Source organism: Moschus berezovskii, chromosome 19 (genome assembly GCF_049115385.1).
Source record: "Moschus berezovskii isolate FMDL1 chromosome 19, NW_MosBer_1.0, whole genome shotgun sequence".
NCBI lineage: Eukaryota > Metazoa > Chordata > Mammalia > Artiodactyla > Moschidae > Moschus > Moschus berezovskii.
In genome coordinates, this window is record NC_142478.1 from 35515217 (window position 1) to 35532936 (window position 17720).

Genomic DNA, 17720 nt, shown 5'->3' on the forward strand with positions numbered 1-17720 from the left:
CACTGTGTTTCCATTGTCTGCTCCCTGCTTTGCTCTTAAACCAGAGTCTTATATTTTAAGTCAATAGCATCCATTTCTACATACCAATTTCATCAATCACTTCTTACAGTTTAAGAAATAAATACAAAATTCTGTGGTTTAAAACAAAAAAGACTTATTATTGATCCTGAGTCTATGAGTCAACTGGGCAGTTGCACTGATCTTGTTTGTGTATCTGAAATCAACTTGTAGGCTAGTTGGTCTAAAATGATCTTTATTACAGATCTCTTATGGTTGGCTGTTGGCTGGTCCAGCAGGAAAGATTGGGCCATTTGCCTCTTGTCTTTAATCAGATGACAATGTCCACATAATCATGATAGGGACATAAAAGAATGAGTGGAAGTATGCAAGGTTTCTTGAGGTATGGACTAGGAATTAACACCCCATAGCTTCTTCCACAAAAGTTAGCAAAAGAAACCCAGCTCAAATTTAATAAATGGGAAAATAAATTAGGCATCTTGATGAAATAATCATACTACCTACAATGCTCTTTTAAGAAACTTTTGATACACAGGGTATATAGGCATACGGAGCATTCAAACAAATTTGTGTTTGCTAACAGTCTTCAATTCTGAATATATTATGCATAAAAGAAGACTCAATCGTTCTATCTTTTCCAGTCCTGACACTGTAATGACGACAAATGAGTAATGAAATACTTTCACAGGTTATTTGCAATGATGAAGATCATATTCAGCTAAATAATTGGGGAAAGGGCATGTAAAATAACCAAAGAAATGTAAATCCAGGTAACTCAGAGTACTTTTTCATCCTTCTTAAGTGATCAGCCTAGAAACTGTTCCTCTATATTTTAGGATTCCCCGCTCTACTCTTAGTTCTGCTATGCAGGTGTGCTAAGTCATTCCAGTCATGTCCAACTCTTTGTGACCCCATGGCCGGTAGCCCACCAAGCTCCTCTGTCCATGGGATTTTTCAGGCAAGAATACTGGAGTGGGTTGCCTTGCCCTCCTCCAGGGGATCTGCCCAACCCAGGGAATGAACCCATGTTTCTTATGTCTACTGCATTGGCAGGTGAATTCTTTACCACTTTCACCACCTAGGAAAATGCTCCTTACTCTGTTGCTAGTTATACCTTGAATGCATGTGTTATATTCCTTTTCCTCAGGATTGTTTGCTTTTGGTAGGTATCACTGGCATAAAAAAATAATAGGTAACATAGCTTTACCAACTATCTTTATTTTCCACAATTTTGTGTCCAAGAGCTAATACAAGGTGGTTTATCTTTACTAATTGGTGTAACTCATTGCTCAGAGTAGGGTCTGAAGTTTTGAACATTGACTGCAGGCTTCCTGGCTCAGAAACTAGTGGTCTGTAAGACTCTTCCTTATGCATTTTCAGTTTTCATACTATTAAAATAGAAGCAGAAGAGGGATGTGTCTTGACTTGAATCATTTCGGGTTATCAGATAAAGAGACAAAAAAACCCACATGCATTTTATGTCTGCCTTGTTAAACTCAGGACAAATTTCCTACTGAGAATGTTAGGATACTCCTTGTCTAGAAAAATAAATACAGAATCAGAGACCTAGGATCAAACACTAAGTGGATCCAACGGGCTTTTACAGGTGGTTTTCTTGAAAGGTCACAGTGTTTATTTTGTTAGCTTCTGATGGTATTGTTTCCTTGAAGCATAGAATTGTCATCAAGATGGAAAAATTATTTTCCTTTCCTAGAGACTCTTATGGGGAGCTTTGTCTGGGGTTTGTATGGTGGCTGCAAAGCCACCTGAGACTAAGACAGAATATTTGATGAGATAGAGGCAAAAATAAGATGAGAAAGAGGCAAAAGTTTTTACAATTTGTTTTGTATCATTGCCAACACAAGGGAAAGGGTCCAAAGAGTTAGACTTTAAAAGAGGTTGTTTTTATAGGTTGCCTTATTTAAAACTTATTTTTTTATAATCAGAGATTTACCCTCTTTAGAAGAGGAGTGTGCTCTGGGGTCATCTTCATCTCCTACTTTATAAGAGTGAAACGTGGTTCCCTTTTTATTCAAGTGCTGAGTCCTACTCATTTCCAGTGATATCCAAAATGTCACTTCCTCAGACAGTTCTGCTCTCTGATTTTTTTTTAAATTATGTATTTACTAAAATTTAAGACTACTTTTCAAGCAGATTTAGTGAGACTTTGCATGTCAGTGTGGGACAGCCTCCAACTTCTGGATGGAGCCATACTTTCTCCAGAGTCTGGTATTCATTGGTTACTTTAAAAAGACCCAGCAGATATGTTTACAATTTCCAATATCTGAGGCCAGATCACCTCTCTGTGTTGGGTGTTTCCAGGCTAGTCTTTACAAATGAAGTGGAAACAGTGAGAGGATTTATAATTCTCCTTTGTGAGTTACCTCAGACATAGGAAGTGGGCATGTGAATTGACCTTCCTATCCTATTCCATATGTACTTTCCCTCTAGTCTAATTCAGTAACATATGCATTCAGTTAGCTGCTTCATCTGAGTTCCCTCATCTCCCTACCCTCCCTACACAAACCTTAATCTGCAAGGTCATCAGACTCTTGGAAAAACAACTGTGAATAGTTGATTTATCAATTCTAGGTGCAATTTGTGAAGTTCAATGGATTCTTAATAAGTTTAATGTGATTTATGAGCTTATTTATTCATAAGTTTTATCAGCTTCTTCAAATACATACGAGTAGGTATAGAGCCACATTCATTTCTCCTACTCTTCATTCAGTTCAGTTCAGTTCATTTCGGTGGCTCAGTTGTGTCCGACCCTTTGTGACCCCATGGACTGCAGCATGCCAGGCTTCCCTGTCCTTCACCAACTCACAGAGCTTGCTCAAACTCATGTCCATCAAGTCAGTGATGCCATCCAACCATCTCATCCTCTGCCATCCCCTTCTGCTGCATTCAATCTTTCCCAGCATCAGGATCTTTTCAAATGAGTCAGCTCTTCACATCAGGTGGCCATAGTATTGGAGTTTCAGCTTCAACATCAGTCTTTCCAATGAATATTCAGAGCTGGTTTCCTTTAGGATTGAGTGGTTGGATCTCCTTGCAGGTCAAGGGACTCTCAAGAGTCTTCTCCAACACCATAGTTCAGAAGTATCAATTCTTCAGTGTTCATCTTTCTTTATGGCCCAAATCTCACATGGAAAAAAAAAATAATTTTGACTAGAAGGACCTTTGTTGGCAAAGTAATGTCTCTGCTTTTTAATATGCTGTCTAGGTTGATCATTGCTTTTCTTCCAAGGAGCAAGTGTCTTTTAATTTCATGACTGCAGTCACCATCTGCAGTGATTTTGGAGCCCAAGAAAGTAAACTGTGCCCATTGTTTCCCCATTATTTGCCATGAAGTGATGGGACCGGATACCATGATCTTGGTTTTCTGAATGTCGGGCTTTAAGCCAACTTTTTCACTCTCCTCTTTCATGTTCATCAGGAGGCTCTTGAGTTCTTCTTTACTTTCTGCCATAAGGGTGGTGTCATCTGCATATCTGAGATTATTGATGTTTCTCCCAACAATATTGATTCCAGCCTGTGCTTCATCCAGTCCAGCATTTCGCATGATGTACTCTGCATATAAGTTAAATAAGCAGGGTGACAATATACAGCTTTGATGTACTTCTTTCCCAATTTGGAACCAGTTCCTTGTTCCATGTCTGGTTCTGTTTCTTCTTGACCTGCACTCAGGTTTCTCAGGAGGCAGGTAAGACGTTCTGGTATTTCTGTCTCTTTAAAAAATTTCCACAGATTGTTGTGATTCACCCAGTCAAAGGTTTTAGCATGGTCAGTAAAGCAGATTTTTCTGGAACTCTCTTGCTTTTTCTATGATCCAACGGATGTTGGCAATTTGATCTCTGGTTCCTCTGCCTTTTCTAAAACCAGCTTGAACATTTGGGAGTTCACGGTTCACATATTGCTGAACCCTGACTTGGAGAATTTTGAGCATGACTTTACTAGCGTGTGAGATGAGTGCAATTGTGTGGTAGTTTGAGCATTCTTTGGCATTGCCTTTCTTTGGGATTGGAATGAAAACTGACCTTTTCCAGTCCTGTGGCCACTGCTGAGTTTTCCAAATTTGCTGACATATTGAGTGCAGCACTTTCAAAGGATCATCTCTTAGGAACTTGAAATAGCTCAACTGGAATTCCATCATCTCCAGTAGCTTTGTTTGTAGTGATGCTTTCTAAGGCCCACTTGACTTCGGACTCCAGGATCTGGCTCTAGGTGAGTGATCACACCATCGTGGTTATTTGAGTCATGCAGATCTTTTTTGTATAGTTCTTCTGTGTTTCTTTGCCACCTTTTTTTACATCTTCTGCTTCTGTTAGGTCCATACTGTTTCTGTCCTTTATTGTACCCATCTTTGCATAAAATTTTCCCTTGGTATCTCTAATTATCTTGAAGAGATTTCTAGTAATTCCCATATTATTGTTTTCCTCTATTTATTTGCATTGATCACTAAGGAAGACTTTCTTATCTCTCCTTGCTGTTCTTTTTTTTTTTTTTTATGCGTCGAACCTGGACTGGTCACTTATGATAATATACATGCTACAATTCCATTCTCCCCAATCATTCCACCTTCACCCTCTCCCACAGAGTCCCAAAGACTGTTCTAAATGCCTATGTCTCTTTTGCAGTCTCTTATACAGGGTTCAGGTTACCATTTTTCTAAATTCCATATATATGCGTTAATATACAGTATTGATGTTCTTCTTTCTGGCTTACTTCACTCTGTATAATTGGCTCCAATTTCATCCACCTCATTAAAACTGATTCAAATGCATTCTTTTTGATGGCTGAGAAATACTCCATTGTGTATATGTACCAAAGCTTTCTTATCCATTCATCTGCAGATGGACATCTAGGTTGCTTCCATGTCCTGGCTATTATAAACAGTGCTGCAATGAACATTGGAGTACATGTGTCTCTTTCAATTCTGGTTTCCTCGGTGTGTATGCCCAGGAGTGCGATCGCTGGATCATATGGCAGTTCTATTTCCAGTTTTCTGAGGAATCTCCACACTGTTCTCCATAGTGGCTGTACTAGTTTGCATTCCCACCAACAGTGTAAGAGGGTTCCCTTCTCTCCACACCCTCTCCAGCATTTATTGCATGTAGACTTTTGGATAGCAGCCATTCTGACTGGTGTGAAATGGTATCTCATTGTGGTTTTGATTTGCATTTCTCTGATTATGAGGGATGTTGAGCATTTTTTCATGTGTTTGTTAGCCATCTTTATGTCTTCTTTGGAGAAATGTCTGTTTAGTTCTTTGGCCCATTTTTTGATTGGGTCACTTAGTTTTCTGGAATTAAGCTGCAGGAGCTGCTTGTATAATTTGGAGATTAATCCTTTATCAGTTGCTTCATTTGTCCTTGCTGTTCTTTAGAACTCTGCATTCAGATGGGTATAGGTATAGCTTTCCTTTTCTCCTTTGCCTTTCATTTCTCTTCTTTTCTCAGCTATTTGTAAGGCCTCCTCAGACAACCACTTTTCCTTTTTGCATTTCTTTTTCTTGGGGATGGTCTTGATCACTGCCTCCTGTACAATGTCACGAACCTCCATCTTTGGTTCTTCAGGCACTCTGTCTATCAGATCTAATTCCTGAATCTGTTTGTCACTTCCACTGTATAATTGTAAGCAATTTGATTTAGGTCATATCTGAAAAGTCTAGTGGTTTTAAATAGCCAAGAGTTTGTAATTTTGTGGCACCACTGTATATAAAGATTTAAAGTTACTTAGAAGAAAGGGATTAATTACTATATCAGATCAAATTTTGCTAAAAGTTTGCTGGCAAGCTTATTGACAATCCTAAGCTCAAGAACTTTTTTAAAAGTTAGATATAACAACAATAGAGGCATTAGTATTTTTTTCCTGTAGCCATTTTTTTAAGCATTAGCTTTTTTAAAGTATAATTGTCTAATAAGAATGTACATTTCACAAGTATATAGATTGATGAATTTTCACCTATTGAACACACATGTGTAACCAACATCCCTGTCAATAAACAGAACAGTCCTAACATCAGGAACACCTTCTGTTCACACTTCCTTCCAGAGGGTAATATTTTTGAGGGAAAAAAATTCTAACATGGGAGGAAATGTAAGGGTACCTGATACCCATCGAGTTTTATTTTCTTCATCTGTAAAATGAGTATAACAATAAATATGCTGAAAAATGGCTTCGTTGAATGTGAGCGTCTCTATCAAAACACGTTTTAAACCACAGCAAGCTGCACAAATGAACGGTATTATTTTAATTTTCTGTTACTACAAAGTGCCCATTGCAGAGTTCACCTTGGAAAAATGATCAGACTTGGCCCAAACCGAGGGAGTGTTGCTGGGGAATGCCCACGGGCTGCCTTCCAACAGACCTCTTAGAGTCTCATTACCTTGGTAGATTTGCTGGCTCCAAGTTTGGCCGTCAGCCCTTCCAGATTTTGAAACCTAGTTGTCTATTTCTAAAGGGCCTAGTGATATTAAATAAGCTCGAGAGACTGATTTCAAAAGTCAAAGCCCTGATTTCTTAATTTACAACGCGGGGGTTCAGGCACTAGAATCCTCAGACCAGAACATTCTCTCCCTGCTGCTCTTCCTTTGGGGGAGCTATGCTGTAGCCACTCACTTGCTCAGGGAGTGTGGTTTCAGAATAAGAATGAGGTGACAGGAGGCTCCTCTCTGCTTTGTGATCTTGGTTCACTCTTCTTTTGTACTGATGCAACTCTGAACTTTTACTATTATATTCAGACCAACTCAGCTGCCAACCCAATGAGAAAGCAGTCTGAAGCCTCCAGCTTCCGAAATAAATCCTATAAACATTTTCCTCTTGGGAAAATCCTGTGCACTTAATGTTATTATCACAGAGCTTGATGAGAATGAGACACTTACAGGATTTAGGGCTCTCAATTAAAAAAAAAAAAATAGAATGAGTCGTACGTCCTATACAGGCTCACCTGCCATGCAAGCTGTTGGACCTAGTTCCCCTCCCTCTCTTCTGGCAGAGGTATGTGTGCCTGGCTGGAGCATCCAGAGATGGTTGGATTTTCCCTGCCTTCTTGTCTTCTATGTGGTAATTCTGAATGTTTACTTCTGAAGTTCACCTTCTTTCTTTTGTATAAGTAGCAGAGGAAGGTAGAAGTTCCCCACCAGAGACATGTGGGTAACTGAGATGGAAGTTTACACTCCTGCAGGTCAATGCTGACCATCAGTACTAGTAGAAGTTACCGCTTCTCCCTGCTGCTGCTGCTGTTTAGTCACTTAGTCATGTCTGACTCTGCGACGCCATAGACTGTAACCCACCAGGTTCCTCTGTCCATGGGATTTCCCAGGCAAGAATACTGGAGTGGGTTGCCATTTCCTTCTCTCCAGAGGATCTTCCCAGCTCAGGGATCCAACCAGAGTCTCCTGCTTGGCAGGCACCACTGAGCCACCTGGGAAGCCCAGCCACTTCTCATATCCAGCACTTAATTTTTTTCTTTTATTATGTCTGGATTGATTGATTCTAAGCTCTTGAGCTCATAGCTGACAATATTGACAATAATTTTAATATGTTTCAGGTGAGCCTATACTTCTAAGGTCTTCATTTCTTATTAATTTAATTGATACATTTTAAATATTTTAATCTGAGAGAATCACAAAACTGACTTAATATTTAATCATCCAAGCTTTTTCCTCCACTCTTGATTTTTTAAGTTTGGAAACAGAATGTTACTCAGGATAATTTAATATATGTTATATCAGCAATTTTTAAAAAGAGACTTCTGTTGCAGTAAAAACTGGCAGACACCAAACAGACAAAGTCTCAGAATAATTGATAAGGACAACAGAAGTAAAAATTTTGACTCCCAGTAGGCAAACCACCTGTATAAACAACACTTCTAACTTCAATTTGAGTTGCTGGCTTCGGAACACTCAATTATTTAGGGCATTCAAAGGATTTCACTAATGAAAGAAATAGCTTACAGGCCTGAATTACAAAGGTGTTTTTTTATCATTAAAGATTAGGTTTTAATAACAAGTATTGTCGTTGGTATGCTTTTCTATCAGAACTAGAACCCTTCCATTTTAATGTATTAATTATGTTTTTGTATTCAGAATGTTTTAACACTATTTTGCTTTGAAATCTTCAGGCATTCATTTTTAGAGATCGAATCTAAAAAGACAGAAAATGACCATCCAGATGTTTCCACATTCCTCTGCATTACCATCCATACAGTATCTCTGGTTTTAATTGCTTTGAGATTTAAGAATTAGTTTGAATTAGAGAGGTGAACTACATGTACAATGTTCTCTTTTTGCATTAATATGCGTTGCATAGTTTGTTATTACAGTGAATTGATTTACAGAATTCCTGACCCATATTGAAAGGGACAATAATATTTTGTTTGGTATTGTTTTACTGAAGAGTTGAAAATTAAATTATATTTAAATACATGCTTTACCTTAGCACAGCTTTCGATTTATAGAAAACTGTAAGGATCAAAGAGAAAGTTCCCATATTTCTGTACCCATTTTCCCTTATTAGTAATATCTTACATTAATATAGTACTTCTGTTAAATTCAGTTCAGTTCAGTTCAGTTCAGTTGCTCAGTCGTGTCTGACTCTTTGCGACCCCATGAATCACAGCACACCAGGCCTCCCTGTCCATCACCAACTCTCGGAGTTCACTCAAACTCATGTCCATTGAGTTGGTGATGCCATCCAGCCATCTCATTCTCTGTCGTCCCCTTCTCCTCCAGCCCCCAATCCCTCCCAGCATCAGACTCTTTTCCAGTGAGTCAACTGGTCTCATGAGGTGGCCAAAGTATTGCAGTTTCAGCTTTAGCATCAGTCCTTCCAATGAACACCCAGGATTGATTTCCTTTAGAATGGACTGGTTGGATCTCCTTGCAGTCCAAGAAGCCAATATTCATGTTATTATGAGTTAAAATCCGTAATTTATTCAGATTAGTGTTTGCCTAACATTCCTTTTGTGCTCCAGGATTCTCTCTAGGGCACCACCCTAGGTTTACTCATCATGTACCTTGAGGCTCCTCAAGACTGTGGTAGTTTCTCAGATATTCATTCCTTGTCTTTGATGACCTTGGCAGCTTGAGGAGCCCTGGTTAGTTATTTTGAAAAATGTCTCTGAATAAGAATTGGTCTGATGTTATTTTCCTCATGGTTATACTAGGGTTATGGAGTTTCAAGAGGAAGACCACAGAAGTAAAGTACCATTTTCATCAGACCTTATCAAAGATATAAGAATTATCTTTGTTAATATTGGTCTTAAGCACCTGGCAAAGGCAATGTTTCTCATGTTTCTCCATTGAAAGGTTGCTGTCCCTCTCTTCACCATCCCACAGTCTTTTTTGGAAGGAAGCCACTATGTGCAGCCCTCATGGAAGGAGTGGAGAGTTATGCCTCACCTCCTTGAGGGCACAATATCTACACATATTATTTGAAATTCCTCCTCACAGGAGCTTTGTCTATTCTCCCAAGTTATTTATTTATTCATTTGTTCACTTATTTATATCAATACGAACTCATGAATATTCATTTTTTACACTGAGTTATAATCTAATGCTACTTTATTTTGTTGTTTAAATTGTTCTAGTTTTAGCCATTAGGAGCTTAACAGTCGGCTCCTGGTTCCTTTTGATATATCTCATCTGTGTGCACGTGTATGTGTGTGTGTGTTTCAAACATTTTTTGTTTCTGGCACTACAAGATGCTCCAGGTTCATCGTGTGTATTTTCTACCCCAGTCATAGAATCACTCATTCTCCGAGTCTGGTTCCCTTTATTGGACAACAATGTTAGAAACCAAGAAGTGAGTGCTGGCACTGAGCTATTGGTATGTCTTTGATTCTAGGTCTTCAACAGTGTAAAGAAATGTATTTGTGTACCATTTTATAGAGAGGAAAAGGAAGTTGGGAGGGCTCTAGTAGACAAAGAGATTATGACTTTTTATTGGCTGAGTCCTCACCAAGGAAAAAAATGACTTCTCCTTCTGTTGGACTCTGCCATCATCACAGGCCATCAGAACTCCCCCTTCTGGTTTCCCAACTCTATTTAATTGAAGTTTCTGTTAATTTTCTTTTTTTTACAAATCCAACTCTAATTACCAAATGGATCATTCTAGCCTCCTTCCTTTGCTTATCTGCAAACTACCACTCCAACAGCAAGAAACCTGTATTCAACCAAGTACACTGCACTGACTTAATCACTGTCAATATACATATACAGCAGTTACAAAATTGTTAATCAATACACTTGTAGGAGATAAATTTATTAACTAGAGGGCAGCAATACTTTAGTCTCACAGACTTCACTTGTTTTCAAATTTTCCTAGGTCATCAATATTTTTAAGTTGTTTCATGTATTTGTAATATTCTTTTATCATATTTACATTCCATCTTGGGATTCTTCCAATCTTTTAAAGATATTTTTGGGTGGAAATTCATTTATATTAAGGTATTGGCTTCCCTGGTGTCTCAGATGGTAAAGCATCTGCCTGCAATGTGGGAGAGCTGGGTTTGATCCCTGGGTCGGGAAGATCCCCTGGAGAAGGAAATGGCAACCCACTCCAGTATTCTTGCCTGGAAAAGTCCATGGACAGAGGAGCCTGGTAGGCTACAGTCCATGGGGTTGCAAAGAGTCAGAAACGACTAAGCAACTTCATTTCACTTTATATATTAAGGTTCATCTTTTGTGGCTTAAAATTATATGGATTTTAACAAATACACAATTTCATGTATTTACTATTACTGTATCATTCACAATACTTTTCCTGTCCTAAGAAATCCTCTGTGCTGCATGAATGCAACTCTTTTCCTCCCGCTACTCCTGCAAACCATTGATTTTACCATTGTTATAATTTTGCCTTTTTCATAGGTCATATGATTGAAATTATAAACTATATAAACTTTTCAGAGGAATTTTTTTTTTTTTTACTTAATATGGATTTAAGAGTCATTAATTGCTTTCTGTGGCTAGTGGCTCATTTTTTTTAAATTGCTGACTAATATTTTATTGTAAGAATGTAGCACAGTTTATTTGTTCTCCTATTGAAGGACAACTTGGTTGCTTCCAACTTTTGACAATTATGAATAAAGCATACAGGTTTTTGGATAGACAAATGTTTTTGAATCAGTAAGGTAAATAATCTAGAAGAGGGGTTGCTGTATCATATGGTAATATTATGTTTAGGTTTGCAAGAAACTGCCAAATTTACTCCCAAAGTGTCTGTAACATTTTGAATTCCTACCAGAAATGAATGAAAGTTTTATTGCTCTGCATTCTTGCCAGTGATTGATATTATCAGTATTTTGGATTTTAGTCATTCTAGAACTTTTGTAGTGATATCTTATTATTTTAATCTGCAATTCTCTGATAACAAAAATATACATCTTTTCATATGCTTATTTGCCACCTATATATCTTCTTTTATGAGACATCTGTTCAGATCTTTTGCACACTCAAAGAAAATTGTTATTTATTTTCTTCTTGTTGAATTTTAACAATTCCTTGTATATTTTGGATACCAATTTGTTAACAGATAAGGGTTTTGTTACTATTGTCTTCCAGTCTGTGACTGGTCTTTTCATTCTCTTAACAGTGTCTTTCGCAAAACAAAAATTCTAATTTTCATAAAGTTCAATCTATATATTTTCTTGAGTTGTACTGTTGGATCTTGCTTTTTGGGGATCCTTTATCAAAAAACTCATCACCAGGAAAATATTTTTAATAGCAGTATATCTGGTTTTGAATACCGAATTCTTTGAAGTAGTGGCTTCCGATCTCTTTATCTTTTTTCTCTCTTTCTCTGCTCTCTTTTCTCATTTTTTTGTTTTGCTTTCTCTTTCTTTTGTTCCTTCTTTTCCTTGTGGCATACGAAGGGTGTAATTAAGATAAGCTGGTAAATTGATGATGATGACTTTAATGCATTTTCTTCTATGGATTCTTTACCAAAATGTTGAAAATACTTTTGTGATCCTCTGATTATTTGTATGTTAGCTTGTTCATCGTAAATTGTCTGTAGTAGTAATCAGAGGATACTTTGGTAATGCATCAATTAATTAAAATCAATTTTGTAATATATATTAATTATCAATACAATAAATGTATACTGTTATCGATTATAAATACTTATTGAAAAACAAGTATGTTCTCAGAAAGGATTCCCTATGATCGAACACAAAGTTTTGTCATGTTGTCATGTCATTTGTCATGTTCCCTCCTTAAAAATCTAAGCGAGGAAGACATTCACAATGCAATTGGTGAATATAAGAAGCGAAGAGTTGACTCACTAGAAAAGACTCTGATGCTGGGAAGGATTGGGGGCGGGAGGAGAAGGGGACAACAGAGAATGAGATGGCTGGATGGCATCACCGACTCAATGGACATGAGTTTGAGTGAACTCTGGGAGTTGGTGATGGACAGGGAGGCCTGGCGTGCTGAGATTCATGGGGTCTCAAAGAGTCGGTCATGACTGAGCAACTGAACTGAAACTACATAGTGTATACCAAATGTAAGAAGTCCACGTTGATGCTATATTCAGTGATTGATGAATGTAGAGTGACAAGTGCTGAGAATTCATGGAAGGTTTTATGAAGGAGGAAGAACTTGTGCTTGCCATAGAGGATAATTATAATTTAGATAGTCCAAGTTAAAGAGGAAAGGATGCTCCAAATTAAGGAAAGCATAAGCAAGGCCACTGGTCTGAGAATGAATATATCGTACTCATTGGGGAGATATAACAAATCTCTGGCCAAATGGCTTTTAAAATCAAGATGGTAAGTAGATTAATAGATTAGATGTGGTTATCTAAGGGCTATGGTTTTTTAAATAGATAGTTGATGCTACAAAAAGGATTGTTTAAAACCTTGTGAGCATTGAGGCTTCTGTTATGCCAGAGTCAGGGCACTCTGAAACCCTCTCAGCATATGGCATTCTCCAGTCCCTTGTGATCAGCTCAGATGTAGAAATATAGTTTAATTGGGTCTAACAGAGGAAAATTTATGATTTTAATTTGATAGTATCTGGAAAAAAGTTATCTCTCCTGAATAGTATGACATACAGATGGGTCATTTGAATTTCTGCCGTCATTTCAACTCCATGAAGGATAAGACCTGCCAATAGAGAATGATGCCTCCGAGAGGATCACAGAACAGAGCCAGAACGCTGATCAAAGGGTCCTTGGAGCCTAGCCCGCTTCTCGATTGTTATGTTAATTGAGCCAGTAAATTTCCATTACATGCCTTTTTCCTGGTCCTCAGAATTTTTTTTTCTCTCTCACATCCCACATATAACCTCACACTAGGGACTTATTTTTGTTCTCCCTTCAAAATACATTTGGATCCTAGTATTTATTTCTCACATCTCTACCCTGTCTTCCTAATGCAGAGCAGCATCAGCTAGCACCTGAATTAATACAACATGCTTCTAAATAGTCTCCCTTTTCCCACCCTTGTTCCTTCACAGTCAATTAACACACAGGCGGCAGTGATCTTTTAAACATAAAAATAAGATCTAACTATGCCTCTGCTCAGAAGAAGCAGAGGAGAGAGCAGAGCTTTCTTTAGAAGCTCTCTGTATTACATGGAACAAAATCCAAAGTCCAGGTGATGGCCTGCCAGCCCCTACAGGATTTGGAACCCTGATGATTCCACAACATTATCTCTTACTATTCAACCCTTGTTTCCTCTGCCATAAAACTTTCTTTTCTTGCTTCTCAAACACATAAAACGCATTCTCACCTTAGGGCCTTTATGTTTGCTGCTGTTTCTTCCTGAAATATAGTTTTATAGGATATTGCTTTGTCTTGTCCCCTTACTTCGTTTTTGTTTTTTTAATCAAAGAGAAGTTGGCTTCCATTTGGTACCCTGTCCTCACTGGTATCAGATAATATTTTTATCATCCAGCTTTATTTTCCTTCAAAGTTCTTGTCACTAATAGAGACATTACTTAGTTGTTGATTTTTATTCTCTCCACTAACAATAGAATAAAAGTTTCACAGTATATGATAACTTTTTTTTAAAATGATGTCTTTAGCACCTGGAACAAGGCAGGCAATACATAGTATATGGTCTTGGATTGAATCAGACTATTCTTGAAACTAGTTAGAGTCATTCTTATTTCTATTAATGTTGTTTTGCTACTAAAAACACTTTCATTAGATAATCAGTCTTCAGTAAAATTTAGTAGAGAATATAACATGTCCAAAAAGAAAAACTATATTGTAAATTATATAGTAGTGCTTTAAAGTGAACTCTTTGTATTTAATAAATTATCCATTTATAGGAGAATATTGCACAGTTAAGAAAAATGAAACAACAATTCATAGAAATCCTTTGTATTGGTAAAAGAAAACAACCAAGAATAAAGCAGTTCCCACTGCAAAAATCTGAATGCTTTATTAAAAATAAAATTGCCCAGCTCATTGTGCCTATTTGGAGTGGGTTGCTGTTTCCTCCTCCAGGGGATCTTCCCAACCCAGGGATCAAACCTGTGTCGATCCTGTGTCTACATTGCAGGCGGACTCTTTACCCACTGAGCCATTAGGAAAGGCCTCTACAAGTACTGTATCATAGTCTTATGTTGCTTGACAAAAAACAAACGATGTGATTTAAGAGGGATTCAGTTACATAAAGGGCTGTCCAGGTGGTGCAGTGGTAAGGAATCTGCCTACTAATGCAGGAGACTTAAGAGATCCGGTTTTGATCCCTGAGTCAGGAAGGTCCCCTGGAGAAGGGACTAGCTACCCACTCCAGTATTCTTGCCTGGGAAATCCCACGGACAGAGGAGTCTGACAGGCTGCAGTCCATGGAGTCACAAAGAGTCAGACACAACTGAGCCACTAACACACACAGACAGTTACATAAAAGGTAGAAACTGAGGAATTATTCATTTATAGAATTCATCTTAAGTGTCAAAGAGCTTGACAGTTTGCTGAACTTCAGCTCTTTGCTGAATGCTTTACAAGGATTATCTTATTTAAAATTCCTAACTAATATCTGGTGAATATTAGTTATTTCAGAATGCAATTCAGAAAGAGAAAAAAAAAATTCCCAAGAGCTTGCAACTCATACTTGACATCCAAATCCAAACTGTCCAAACTCCAAAGCTCATTAAGAGAAATGCTTTATCCAAAAACTATATGTAAGGCTATTGGTATATATACAAAATTATTTTTAAATTTATTTTTTAATACTTACTGAAGTGTAATAGACTTACAATATTATATTAGTTTCAGGAGTACCACATAGTGATTTGATATTTTTTTTTTATCTTTTTGTATTCCTTTTCTTAAATTTCTTTTTTTTTATTATTTTTTTTATTGGAGGCAAATTACTTTACATTAATATATTGGTTGGTTTTGCCATACATTGACATGAATCCGCCCTGGGTGTACATGTGTTCCCCCTCTTGAACCCCCCTCCCACCTCCCTCTTCCCCATATCCTCCCTAACAACTGACAAAGAATTAATCTCCAAAATATACAAGCAGCTCCTGCAGCTCAATTCCAGAAAAATAAATGACCCAATCAAAAAATGGGCCAAAGAACTAAACAGACATTTCTCCAAAGAAGACATAAAGATGGCTAACAAACACATGAAACAATGCTCAACATCCCTCATAATCAGAGAAATGATTTGATATTTTTATGTAGTACAGAATGATCACCGCATATCACATGCAAGGTTGTTACAGTATTATTGATTATATTCCCTATGGTGTACATTGCATCCCTGTGACTTAGTTATTTATATCTTCTTAGTTTCCTTTTCCAGTTTCAACCATCCCTACACCCTTTCCTGCCTGGCAACTACCAGATTCTTCTTTGTATCTTTGAACCTGTTTCTCTTTTGTTGTTTGTTCATTTGCTATTTGTTTGTTGTTGTGTCTGTACCTGAGTGCGGGGGTGGGATTTCCATCACCGTGGTATCTCCATATCCCTCCCCTTCACCTGTGATCCTTCTGTGGTTTGTCATGCTGAAGCTGTTCAGTCAGCCCTCAGTTATTCCTCAGTAGAAATTCCTCTACATGCAGGTGTAGATTTGGTGTCTGTGGGTAGAGATCAGTTCAAGGCCTTCCTATGCCATCATATTGGACCCCTTCATCACACAAACATCGTTAGAGTATTGTCTGCCAAGTCCTTGATTGGGAAAATATTAGAATTATTTCATGGTTTATCAGCCCATTAGGTGGAATTTTAGTTTTTTTATTGAGAAATCTAGTTCATTGTTGTTTTATAGATAAATAATGTTAACTTTTCTCTAAGGACTTAAACATTTATATAATTATATAAATTGCATATAATTACATTATATGAACAAGGAGCCTGACCATAGAGAATAATACTTGTATATAAAACTATACTAGCAAGTGTTAGAGTCACACCAAATAGTAGAGGCAGAAATAAAAAGACAGTCAATAAACAATGGTGATATTTATAATTAACAGTGAATGAGAGGGGAACTTTAAGCGTATTTACATATTGCTGGTAACACTAAAGCGTCAGAGAAAATATCTTCGTACTTCAAACCATTCCATGAGTCTATTTTTCTAAAGTTGATCCAGTAATTAAATTGAACCTCAAGAGATTTATGACATTTTGGTATTTCCCCTTACTCTGGAATTTGAACTCTCTTCAATACTTCCCATGCTAACAACTCTTTTCATACAAATATAAAAATTGGTTGTATATATTTCTTTTTTGGTAAAACATATTCTGATTACATCTCTGACCAGTAAGGTGTTGTATTTAGTCAAGTGTTAATAGCTGTGGCTTTGTTGATAAGGTTAACACTACATAAATATATGCATATTTTTTTCTCATACAGATGAAATGACCTGTAGTGATTATAGTGAAATCAATTTGTTCTTTGATAAAAGCCTCTCAAACTATACTGAGCGACATCTTTTATGCAGAACAATACATACATTTGTGCACATGTATAAACTATGAATTCATAGAAAGAAACTCTTGCTTCAGTTGTTTCCCTTTTTTGGGGACATTTCATTTTTCACAGTTTAAGCTTCAAATCTTGAGTGCATATAGAAGGATGAGGTAGAGGTAACACGTCATTGAAATTCATCACTTTAAAACTTGTTGAAATAGCTACTGGCCTAAATGTTTGGTGGCTGCTGCTACTGCTAAGGCATTTCAACCGTGTCTGACTCTGTGCAACCCCACAGATGGCAGCCCACCAGGCTCCTCTGTCCACGGGATTCTCCAAGCAAGAATACTGGACTGGCTTGCCATTTCCTTCTCCAATGTTTGGTGGACTCAACGTAATTGCTTAGGTTATTCTTCATTTTTGCTTCTACTTTGATCTTCGGCAGTCTGTCCAAAGATAAATGCTGGGAGTCTTGTCACGGAATCTTTTATTATCCTGTACTGATCATCTTGAGAATATTTATATAAAGTAATTTGTTCCCCCACATCTCAGATGAACCATCAGGAGCATATTTTCACTCCAGTCAGATTGACTGAATGCAAATGAAGGATGTTATTATTACCTTGAAAGTGAAAGTATTAGTCACTCAGTCATGTCCAACTCTTTGCAACCCCATGGACTGTAGCCTGTCATGCTTGGAATTCTCCAGGCAAGAATACTGGAGTGGGCAGCCATTTCCCTTCTCCAGGGGATCTTCGTGACCCAGGAATTGAACCCAGGTCTCCTGCTTCGCAGGCAGATTCTTTACCATCTGAGCCAC